Genomic DNA, 12390 nt, shown 5'->3' on the forward strand with positions numbered 1-12390 from the left:
TTGTGATGGCCTTTTTCTCTACAGCCAAAAGTATGTTCCAAGGGTATCCATTTATTGTGTCCATGGCAGGAGTGTTGAGGCCCAAGTACATAGTTTTAAATTTGAGTGGGATGGCAAAGTCAAAAACAGTCTGCAGTGCCCTGTGAATTTCAGTCCATTATTTTTGAGCAACAGCACAGCCCCAAAACACCTGATAGTGGTTTGCCTGCTGGGTTCTCCAGCAGTTAGCATTTCCTTGTGAATAATGGGCACTTTGACATGGTGTGGTGAAAAAAACATATTTTTCCCCTTCAGGCATGTGATTTTGTGGTCTTCCTCAGGGCTGTTCCTATATTTCCACACTCTTGGTCAGACAAAACCAGGTTCACTTCTCGTTCCCATTGGTTTAGAATATACTTAGCAGAACGTTGTCCAGATTACCAATGCATTGAGATCATTTAGAAATGATTCCCCTCGCAAGTTCTGATTGATTGGCTTCAACGAAGATTACTGTCAGAGGATTATAGTGGTCATTTCTTTGTTTCATTTCTTGCTTATAATAAGTCCTATAAAAGTCCTGTCTCTCCAAGTCAAAGGATTCCTTCAACACGTCAATGCTTTTCATTTGAGTTTCTTTTGCAATGCGGTGAAACGTTTACGCCTTTTGTAATCCAGGCGTTGAATCATAAGCTTGGTCATGAGAAAACCAGCTCCAGATTTTAACAGCTTTGTTTAGTTTGTATGCTTTGGTTAGCTCCTTTCAGGGCGTAAGCACAGATTTTACCCAAGATTCTTCATGTTTCTGCACTTTTTCGAAAGAGTAACGCTACTCTCGGGGCACTCAAGGTTCCACTGAGATTTGAACTCGGATCGCTGGATTCAAAGTGTGCTAACCATTACACCATGGAACCGCAGACTGCTCCTTGGAAGGATAACGGTGATCCAAAGCTACAAGTCTTTACATCAATCATCCCTTGCCCAAAAAATGAGAAACAAGGAGTGCAAACAGTGCAAACAATCTTGATGTGCAGCAATACTTTTCCCTCTCTTAATGCAAAGTGTAGCAGCAGTAAACTTGAGGGAGAAAGGTGTGGGTTTGAGGGCTCTTCTTGTGGCCTTTACTGTCCTTGTAAATATTTTTCATAGACAAAAGAGTAGGCATTTCCTTTTTACTAAACATGCCCTTTGACCAAGGAAGCCCCAGCGACGTAATGAATTCCTGGTTTCCTTACATAATTACATACAGTTGTTTCTTCTGGGATTGAATTTCTTGCTTGCTCTGGCAAGGTGAGCAGTCGTCCCTGGGTGGGCTCGAACCACCAACCTATCGCCTACCAACCTTTCACCTACCAGAACGCTCTAGCCGATTGCGCCACAGAGGAGAGAATCTTGACATACCCATAAAAGGTTTACCCCTCTAATTGCAATTAGAAATGAAGAAAAACTCTGGATTCAGAGCGCTAACCGCTATACCGTTGAACCACACCTTTCTACAGGATGTCCTGTTTTGAAAATAAGTATGACATTTGATCATTGGGCTATATCAAAGAGAGCAGCATTGAAGTAGGCAAACTTCTGCTTCATGGTTTCATTGTGTGGTGGTCATCACATCTGCCCTACACGCAGAAGGTCTTGGGTACAACATTCAGCAAAACCAAACATGTTACCAAACATGTTCATGCTAACAATGTTCCAACGAAAGCATGCTGTTTATGTTTTATAGATCCTTTCCAGGCCATTTATGTCCTGATCTCGCAAAATATCCAATAGACCCAGCATTCCTATTCATTGTATTTTTGAGCAAAGACTAACGTTCAGGTACACCTGCCGAAACCCGGGATTGAGCCAGGGACCTTTAGATCTTCAGTCTAACGCTCTCCCAACTGAGCTATTTCGGCTACTTTATCGACAATTTAGGCAAGGGAGCGAAACGTGTGGCATAACGTAGCGAGAAAATGAACTAGTTCTGTGTGTCCTTTTTTCTTTTCTTTCGATTAAACATAAAACAATACAGGACACGACCAGGGAGCAAAAATCGAAATAAAAAGAACATAAATAGCACTAAACATAAAATAAAAACAAAATCACATTTAAATGAAAATAGGGGTCCTACTTGGTCCAAAGTCGATCAAATTAGTGCTTATCCAAATTAAGCCTGAATGTCACTGTTTTCCATTCATCCAATGTCTAATGTCTGTTACTATGTCAGTCAAGTCTTTGATCGTTGGCGCGGTTGGTGTCGAGCATTTCTTTGTGATGGCCTTTTTCTCTACAGCCAAAAGTATGTTCCAAGGGTATCCATTTATTGTGTCCATGGCAGGAGTGTTGAGGCCCAAGTACATAGTTTTAAATTTGAGTGGGATGGCAAAGTCAAAAACAGTCTGCAGTGCCCTGTGAATTTCAGTCCATTATTTTTGAGCAACAGCACAGCCCCAAAACACCTGATAGTGGTTTGCCTGCTGGGTTCTCCAGCAGTTAGCATTTCCTTGTGAATAATGGGCACTTTGACATGGTGTGGTGAAAAAAACATATTTTTCCCCTTCAGGCATGTGATTTTGTGGTCTTCCTCAGGGCTGTTCCTATATTTCCACACTCTTGGTCAGACAAAACCAGGTTCACTTCTCGTTCCCATTGGTTTAGAATATACTTAGCAGAACGTTGTCCAGATTACCAATGCATTGAGATCATTTAGAAATGATTCCCCTCGCAAGTTCTGATTGATTGGCTTCAACGAAGATTACTGTCAGAGGATTATAGTGGTCATTTCTTTGTTTCATTTCTTGCTTATAATAAGTCCTATAAAAGTCCTGTCTCTCCAAGTCAAAGGATTCCTTCAACACGTCAATGCTTTTCATTTGAGTTTCTTTTGCAATGCGGTGAAACGTTTACGCCTTTTGTAATCCAGGCGTTGAATCATAAGCTTGGTCATGAGAAAACCAGCTCCAGATTTTAACAGCTTTGTTTAGTTTGTATGCTTTGGTTAGCTCCTTTCAGGGCGTAAGCACAGATTTTACCCAAAGATTCTTCATGTTTCTGCACTTTTTCAAAAGAGTAACGCTACTCTCGGGGCACTCAAGGTTCCACTGAGTTTGAACTCGGATCGCTGGATTCAAAGTGTGCTAACCATTACACCATGGAACCGCAGACTCCTCCTTGGAAGGATAACGGTGATCCAAAGCTAGAAGTCTTTACATCAATCATCCCTTGCCCAAAAAATTAGAAACAAGGAGTGCAAACAGTGCAAACAATCTTGATGTGCAGCAATACTTTTCCCTCTCTTAATGCAAAGTGTAGCAGCAGTAAACTTGAGGGAGAAAGGTATGGGTTTGAGGGCTCTTCTTGTGGGCTTTACTGTCCTTGTAAATATTTTTCATAGACAAAAGAGTAGGCATTTCCTTTTTACTAAACAGGCCCTTTGACCAAGGAAGCCCCAGCGACGTAATGATTTCCTGGTTTCCTTACATAATTACATACAGTGGTTACTTCTGGGATTGTATTTCTTGCTTGCTCTGGCAAGGTGAGCAGTCGTCCCTGGGTGGGCTCGAACCACCAACCTATCGCCTACCAACCTTTCACCTACCAGAACGCTCTAGCCGATTGCGCCACAGAGGAGAGAATCTTGACATACCCATAAAAGGTTTACCCCTCTAATTGCAATTAGAAATGAAGAAAAACTCTGGATTCAGAGCGCTAACCGCTATACCGTTGAACCACACCTTTCTACAGGATGTCCTGTTTTGAAAATAAGTATGACATTTGATCATTGGGCTATATCAAAGAGAGCAGCATTGAAGTAGGCAAACTTCTGCTTCATGGTTTCATTGTGTGGTGGTCATCACATCTGCCCTACACGCAGATGGTCTTGGGTACAACATTCAGCAAAACCAAACATGTTACCAAACATGTTCATGCTAACAATGTTCCAACGAAAGCATGCTGTTTATGTTTTATAGATCCTTTCCAGGCCATTTATGTCCTGATCTCGCAAAATATCCAATAGACCCAGCATTCCTATTCATTGTATTTTTGAGCAAAGACTAACGTTCAGGTACACCTGCCGAAACCCGGGATTGAGCCAGGGACCTTTAGATCTTCAGTCTAACGCTCTCCCAACTGAGCTATTTCGGCTACTTTATCGACAAATTAGGCAAGGGAGCGAAACGTGTGGCATAACGTAGCGAGAAAATGAACTAGTTCTGCGTGTCCTTTTTTCTTTTCTTTCGATTAAACATAAAACAATACAGGACACGACCAGGGAGCAAAAATCGAAATAAAAAGAACATAAATAGCACTAAACATAAAATAAAAACAAAATCACATTTAAATGAAAATAGGGGTCCTACTTGGTCCAAAGTCGATCAAATTAGTGCTTATCCAAATTAAGCCTGAATGTCACTGTTTTCCATTCATCCAATGTCTAATGTCTGTTACTATGTCAGTCAAGTCTTTGATCGTTGGCGCGGTTGGTGTCGAGCATTTCTTTGTGATGGCCTTTTTCTCTACAGCCAAAAGTATGTTCCAAGGGTATCCATTTATTGTGTCCATGGCAGGAGTGTTGAGGCCCAAGTACATAGTTTTAAATTTGAGTGGGATGGCAAAGTCAAAAACAGTCTGCAGTGCCCTGTGAATTTCAGTCCATTATTTTTGAGCAACAGCACAGCCCCAAAACACCTGATAGTGGTTTGCCTGCTGGGTTCTCCAGCAGTTAGCATTTCCTTGTGAATAATGGGCACTTTGACATGGTGTGGTGAAAAAAACATATTTTTCCCCTTCAGGCATGTGATTTTGTGGTCTTCCTCAGGGCTGTTCCTATATTTCCACACTCTTGGTCAGACAAAACCAGGTTCACTTCTCGTTCCCATTGGTTTAGAATATACTTAGCAGAACGTTGTCCAGATTACCAATGCATTGAGATCATTTAGAAATGATTCCCCTCGCAAGTTCTGATTGATTGGCTTCAACGAAGATTACTGTCAGAGGATTATAGTGGTCATTTCTTTGTTTCATTTCTTGCTTATAATAAGTCCTATAAAAGTCCTGTCTCTCCAAGTCAAAGGATTCCTTCAACACGTCAATGCTTTTCATTTGAGTTTCTTTTGTAATGCGGTGAAACGTTTACGCCTTTTGTAATCCAGGCGTTGAATCATAAGCTTGGTCATGAGAAAACCAGCTCCAGATTTTAACAGCTTTGTTTAGTTTGTATGCTTTGGTTAGCTCCTTTCAGGGCGTAAGCACAGATTTTACCCAAAGATTCTTCATGTTTCTGCACTTTTTCAAAAGAGTAACGCTACTCTCGGGGCACTCAAGGTTCCACTGAGTTTGAACTCGGATCGCTGGATTCAAAGTGTGCTAACCATTACACCATGGAACCGCAGACTCCTCCTTGGAAGGATAACGGTGATCCAAAGCTAGAAGTCTTTACATCAATCATCCCTTGCCCAAAAAATTAGAAACAAGGAGTGCAAACAGTGCAAACAATCTTGATGTGCAGCAATACTTTTCCCTCTCTTAATGCAAAGTGTAGCAGCAGTAAACTTGAGGGAGAAAGGTATGGGTTTGAGGGCTCTTCTTGTGGGCTTTACTGTCCTTGTAAATATTTTTCATAGACAAAAGAGTAGGCATTTCCTTTTTACTAAACAGGCCCTTTGACCAAGGAAGCCCCAGCGACGTAATGATTTCCTGGTTTCCTTACATAATTACATACAGTGGTTACTTCTGGGATTGTATTTCTTGCTTGCTCTGGCAAGGTGAGCAGTCGTCCCTGGGTGGGCTCGAACCACCAACTTTTCGCCTACCAGCAGAACGCGCTAGCCGATTGCGCCACAGAGGCGAGAATCTTGAAATACCCACAAAAGGGCTACCCCTCTAATTGCAATTAGAAATGAAGAAAAACTCTGGATTCAGAGCGCTAACCGCTATACCGTTGAACCACACCTTTCTACAGGATGTCCTGTTTTGAAAATAAGTATGACATTTGATCATTGGGCTATATCAAAGAGAGCAGCATTGAAGTAGGCAAACTTCTGCTTCATGGTTTCATTGTGTGGTGGTCATCACATCTGCCCTACACGCAGAAGGTCTTGGGTACAACATTCAGCAAAACCAAACATGTTACCAAACATGTTCATGCTAACAATGTTCCAACGAAAGCATGCTGTTTATGTTTTATAGATCCTTTCCAGGCCATTTATGTCCTGATCTCGCAAAATATCCAAAAGACCCAGCATTCCTATTCATTGTATTTTTGAGCAAAGACTAACATTCAGGTACACCTGCCGAAACCCGGGATTGAACCATGGACCTTTAGATCTTCAGTCTAACGCTCTCCCAACTGAGCTATTTCGGCTGCTTTATTGACAAATTAGGCAAGGGAGGGAAACGTGTGGCATAACGTAGCGAGAAAATGAACTAGTTCTGTGTGTCCTTTTTTCTTTTCTTTCGATTAAACATAAAACAATACAGGACACGACCAGGGAGCAAAAATCGAAATAAAAAGAACATAAATGGCACTAAACATAAAATAAAAACAAAATCACATTTAAATGAAAATAGGGGTCCTACTTGGTCCAAAGTCGATCAAATTAGTGCTTATCCAAATTAAGCCTGAATGTCACTGTTTTCCATTCATCTAATGTCTAATGTCTGTTACTATGTCAGTCAAGTCTTTGATCGTTGGCGTGGTTGGTGTCGAGCATTTCTTTGTGATGGCCTTTTTCTCTACAGCCAAAAATATGTTCCAAGGGTATCCATTTATTGTGTCCATGGCAGGAGTGTTGAGGCCCAAGTACATAGTTTTAAATTTGAGTGGGATGGCAAAGTCAAAAACAGTCTGCAGTGCCCTGTGAATTTCAGTCCATTATTTTTGAGCAACAGCACAGCCCCAAAACACCTGATAGTGGTTTGCCTGCTGGGTTCTCCAGCAGTAAGCATTTCCTTGTGAATAATGGGCACTTTGACATGGTGTGGTGAAAAAAACATATTTTTCCCCTTCAGGCAAGTGATTTTGTGGTCTTCCTCAGGGCTGTTCCTACATTTCCACACTCTTGGTCAGACAAAACCAGGTTCACTTCTCGTTCCTATTGGTTTAGAATATACTTAGCAGAACGTTGTCCAGATTACCAATGCATTGAGATCATTTAGAAATGATTCCCCTCGCAAGTTCTGATTGATTGGCTTCAACGAAGATTACTGTCAGAGGATCATAGTGGTCATTTCTTTGTTTCATTTCTTGCTTATAATAAGTCCTATAAAAGTCCTGTCTCTCCAAGTCAAAGGATTCCTTCAACACGTCAATGCTTTTCATTTGAGTTTCTTTTGCAATGCGGTGAAACGTTTACGCCTTTTGTAATCCAGGCGTTGAATCATAAGCTTGGTCTTGAGAAAACCAGCTCCAGATTTTAACAGCTTTGTTTAGTTTGTATGCTTTGGTTAGCTCCTTTCAGGGCGTAAGCACAGATTTTACCCAAAGATTCTTCATGTTTCTGCACTTTTTCAAAAGAGTAACGCTACTCTCGGGGCACTCAAGGTTCCACTGAGATTTGAACTCGGATCGCTGGATTCAAAGTGTGCTAACCATTACACCATGGAACCGCAGACTGCTCCTTGGAAGGATAACGGTGATCCAAAGCTACAAGTCTTTACATCAATCATCCCTTGCCCAAAAAATGAGAAACAAGGAGTGCAAACAGTGCAAACAATCTTGATGTGCAGCAATACTTTTCCCTCTCTTAATGCAAAGTGTAGCAGCAGTAAACTTGAGGGAGAAAGGTATGGGTTTGAGGGCTCTTCTTGTGGGCTTTACTGTCCTTGTAAATATTTTTCATAGACAAAAGAGTAGGCATTTCCTGTTAACCCTTTAGGCGCCAGAGATTATGGATGAAATAAATGTATAAATAAAAAACTTCCTGAGATACAGAGAACTGAAGCCGGGGCACAGCTCTGGGTCGGCAGTGCCCCTGGAGGCCCGTAGAAGCTCCACACTCCAGTTGATTCTTGGATAAAAGGGCACCCAGCCGGTCTCGAACTCGCGTGAGGCGGAGCAGGGATCATCCACCCCGCACACGGCCAGACTTTGCCCGGCCAGGGAGCACCTTCTGCGGGTCGGAGGCTCCGGGTCGGAGCCCCTGGAGCCTGGAGCCCTCACTGGGCCCCGAACTCGGCTGCCGGAGGCAGTGCAGTGCCTCATGGATAAAAGGGCACCCAGCCGGTCTCGAACTCGCGTGAGGCGGAGCAGGGATCATCCACCCCGCACACGGCCAGACTTTGCCCGGCCAGGGAGCACCTTCTGCGGGTCGGAGGCTCCGGGTCGAAGCCCCTGGAGCCTGGAGCCCTCACCGGGCCCCGAACTCGGCTGCCGGAGGCAGTGCAGTGCCTCATGGATAAAAGGGCACCCAGCCGGTCTCGAACTCGCGTGAGGCGGAGCAGGGATCATCCACCCCGCACACGACCAGACTTTGCCCGGGGAAGGGCCACTCTGGCTGGGCATGGCCCCCACTGAGCACCCCCTGGAACCCCTGGAGCCCCAAGAGCACCTCCAGAGCCACCCCCCACTCCTCCAGACTCTGCCCGGGGAAGGGCCACTCTGGCTGGGCATGGCCTCCACTGAGCACCCCCTGGAGCCCCCGGAGCACCTCCAGAGCCACCCCCCACTCTCCCCAGACTATGCCCGGGGAAGGGCCACTCTGGCTGGGCATGGCCTCCGCCGAGCACCCCCTGGAACCCCTGGAGCTCCTCCAGAGCCACCCCCCACTCCTCCAGACTCACCCCGGGGAAGGGCCACTCTGGCTGGGCATGGCCTCCACTGAGCACCCCCTGGAGCCCCCGGAGCCACCCCCCACTCTCCCCAGACTATGCCCGGGGAAGGGCCACTCTGGCTGGGCATGGCCTCCGCCGAGCACCCCCTGGAACCCCTCCAGAGCCACCCCCCACTCCTCCAGACTTTGCCCGGGGAAGGGCCACTCTGGCTGGGCATGGCCCCCACTGAGCACCCCCTGGAACCCCTGGAGCCCCCGGAGCACCTCCAGAGCCACCCTCCACTCCTCCAGACTCTGCCCGGGGAAGGGCCACTCTGGCTGGGCATGGCCTCCGCTGAGCACCCCCTGGAACCCCTGGAGCCCCCGGAGCACCTCCAGAGCCACCCCCCACTCCTCCAGACTCACCCCGGGGAAGGGCCACTCTGGCTGGGCATGGCCCCCACTGAGCACCCCCTGGAACCCCTGGAGCCCCCGGAGCACCTCCAGAGCCACCCCCCACTCTCCCCAGACTATGCCCGGGGAAGGGCCACTCTGGCTGGGCATGGCCTCCGCCGAGCACCCCCTGGAACCCCTCCAGAGCCACCCCCCACTCCTCCAGACTTTGCCCGGGGAAGGGCCACTCTGGCTGGGCATGGCCTCCGCTGAGCACCCCCTGGAACCCCTGGAGCCCCCGGAGCACCTCCAGAGCCACCCCCCACTCCTCCAGACTCACCCCGGGGAAGGGCCACTCTGGCTGGGCATGGCCCCCACTGAGCACCCCCTGGAACCCCTGGAGCCCCCGGAGCACCTCCAGAGCCACCCCCCACTCTCCCCAGACTATGCCCGGGGAAGGGCCACTCTGGCTGGGCATGGCCTCCGCCGAGCACCCCCTGGAACCCCTGGAGCCCCTCCAGAGCCACCCCCCACTCCTCCAGACTCACCCCGGGGAAGGGCCACTCTGGCTGGGCATGGCCCCCACTGAGCACCCCCTGGAACCCCTGGAGCACCTCCAGAGCCACCCCCCACTCTCCCCAGACTATGCTCGGGGAAGGGCCACTCTGGCTGGGCATGGCCTCCGCCGAGCACCCCCCTGGAACCCCTGGAGCCCCTCCAGAGCCACCCCCCACTCCTCCAGACTCACCCCGGGGAAGGGCAACTCTGGCTGGGCATGGCCCCCACTGAGCACCCCCTGGAACCCCTGGAGCCCCCGGAGCACCTCCAGAGCCACCCCCCACTCTCCCCAGATTCTGCCCGGGGAAGGGCCACTCTGGCTGGGCATGGCCTCCGCCGAGCACCCCCTGGAACCCCTGGAGCCCCTCCAGAGCCACCCCGCATTCCCCCAAACTCAGTCTGGGGACGGGCCACTCTTCCCCGGGTTGCAGGCTCTGGGACTCCGGGGATGACCACCGGGGACCAGGCCCTCCCTTCGAACCCGGGGACCCACACTTAAGCACCCCCACACGGGCTACACACCCTTGTTTCAGCCCCCTGGAGGTCCGTGCCCTTGGTACTATCCCATGGAAGTCCGTGCCCTTGGTACTCCGACTGGAGTACCAAGGGAACGGCCCAGCACTCACCACAGAGGCTCGCGCCGGCCCCGGCCCACCTTTCGTCCCCGGGTACCCACACTTAAGCACCCCAACACGAGCTACACACCCTTGGTGCAGCCCCCTGGAAGTCCGTGCCCTTGGTACTCTGAGCCACTTTAAAAGATAAAAAGCACCAGGACCCCAAGGCCCTGGCTCCCCTGTCCCCTACACCACACTTGGAGGCAGGGCCCTTGCCCTCCACTGGCTGCCCCCGCGCCCAATGTACTCCATAACCGAAGAAGAGAGGGGGACCCGGAGGCCGGCCTACTAGGGTAACAGGTTTAATTTAGAGCCAGGGCTCTGGACCACAAATGCCAACAACCCCGCAGTGCGCAGGAGCCTTCGAAGCTGGATGAAACCAGAACGGGGCCCTACGATGGCGGTGACCAGCCAGTTGATAGCAAAGTGAGCCCTGGACAGGAGCTGCATTTGACAAACTCAGAGACGAGGAAGGGACCGGAGTCGGACCAAATATATCATCTGGCGCTGTGTCCAGCGTGAGGGTGAGCCAGCGCAAATCAGGACCACAAATGCCAACAACCCCGCAGTGCGCAGGAGCCTTCGAAGCTGGATGAAACCAGAACGGGGCCCTACGATGGCGGTGACCAGCCAGTTGATAGCAAAGTGAGCCCTGGACAGGCGCTGCATTTGACAAACTCAGAGACGAGGAAGGGACCGGAGTCGGACCAAATATATCATCTGGCGCTGTGTCCAGCGTAAGGGTGAGCCAGCGCAAATCAGGACCATAAATGCCAACAACCCCGCAGTGCGCAGGAGCCTTCGAAGCTGGATGAAACCAGAACGGGGCCCTACGATGGCGGTGACCAGCCAGTTGATAGCAAAGTGAGCCCTGGACAGGCGCTGCATTTGACAAACTCAGAGACGAGGAAGGGACCGGAGTCGGACCAAATATATCATCTGGCGCTGTGTCCAGCGTAAGGGTGAGCCAGCGCAAATCAGGACCACAAATGCCAACAACCCCGCAGTGCGCAGGAGCCTTCGAAGCTGGATGAAACCAGAACGGGGCCCTACGATGGCGGTGACCAGCCAGTTGATAGCAAAGTGAGCCCTGGACAGGCGCTGCATTTGACAAACTCAGAGACGAGGAAGGGACCGGAGTCGGACCAAAAATATGCGCCGGCCCTGCCCCCCGCCCCGCGCAGAGCCATCGGACACGTTGAGGCTGAAGGGGACTGGCGCAGAGCCCTTGGGCCCAGGGGCTAAGCGCAGCCATCATCCTTCAAGCCGCGCCTCCTGCTGCGCGGGGGTGAGTGACAATGGGCTCGGACTGTGGTTCCGTCGGACGCGTTGAGGCTGAAGGAGACTGGCGCAGAGCCCCTGTAACAGGGGCTAAGCGCAGCCATCATCCTCCAAGCCGCGCGTCCTTCAGTGCGGGGGTGAGTGACAGTGGGCCTGGACTGTTGTTCCACCGGACGCGTTGAGGCTGAAGGGGACTGGTGCAGAGCCCCTGTGCCAGGGGCTAAGCGCAGCCATCATCCTCCAAGCCGCGCGTCCTTCTGCGCAGGGGTGAGTGACAGTGGACCCGGACTGTGTTCCCACCGGACGCGTTGAGGCTGAAGGGGACTGGCTCAGAGCCCCTGGCACAGGGGCTAAGCACAGCCATCATCCTTCAAGCCGCGCGTCCTTCAGTGCGGGGGTGAGTGACAGAGGGCCTGGACTGTTGTTCCACCGGACGCGTTGAGGCTGAAGGGGACTGGTGCAGAGCCCCTGTGCCAGGGGCTAAGCGCAGCCATCATCCTCCAAGCCGCGCGTCCTTCTGCGCAGGGGTGAGTGACAATGGACCCGGACTGTGTTCCCACCGGACGCGTTGAGGCTGAAGGGGACTGGCTCAGAGCCCCTGGCACAGGGGCTAAGCGCAGCCATCATCCTCCAAGCCGCGCGTCCTTCAGTGCGGGGGTGAGTGACAGTGGGCCTGGACTGTTGTTCCACCGGACGCGTTGAGGCTGAAGGGGACTGGTGCAGAGCCCCTGTGCCAGGGGCTAAGCGCAGCCATCATCCTCCAAGCCGCGCGTCCTTCTGCGCAGGGGTGAGTGACAGTGGACCCGGACTGTGTTCCCACCGGACGCGTT

General features: G+C 50.3%; 3 non-coding genes across 3 annotated transcripts; all 3 read right to left on the bottom strand.

The window, feature by feature from the left end:
• Positions 1–1804: 1804 nt before the first annotated feature.
• trnaf-gaa (transfer RNA phenylalanine (anticodon GAA)) lies at positions 1805–1877 on the bottom strand. The gene has a single exon. It is a non-coding gene; the product is annotated as a tRNA-Phe (tRNA).
• Positions 1878–4034: 2157 nt separating this feature from the next.
• trnaf-gaa (transfer RNA phenylalanine (anticodon GAA)) lies at positions 4035–4107 on the bottom strand. Its single transcript has one exon. It is a non-coding gene; the product is annotated as a tRNA-Phe (tRNA).
• A 2145-nt stretch (positions 4108–6252) lies between these two features.
• Positions 6253–6325, bottom strand: trnaf-gaa (transfer RNA phenylalanine (anticodon GAA)). The gene has a single exon. It is a non-coding gene; the product is annotated as a tRNA-Phe (tRNA).
• Positions 6326–12390: the final 6065 nt, after the last annotated feature.

This window comes from Eucyclogobius newberryi, unplaced genomic scaffold (assembly GCF_026437365.1).
Source record: "Eucyclogobius newberryi isolate DKJ021-1_F unplaced genomic scaffold, fEucNew1.0.hap1 SCAF_130, whole genome shotgun sequence".
In the NCBI taxonomy this organism is placed as follows: Eukaryota; Metazoa; Chordata; class Actinopteri; order Gobiiformes; family Gobiidae; genus Eucyclogobius; species Eucyclogobius newberryi.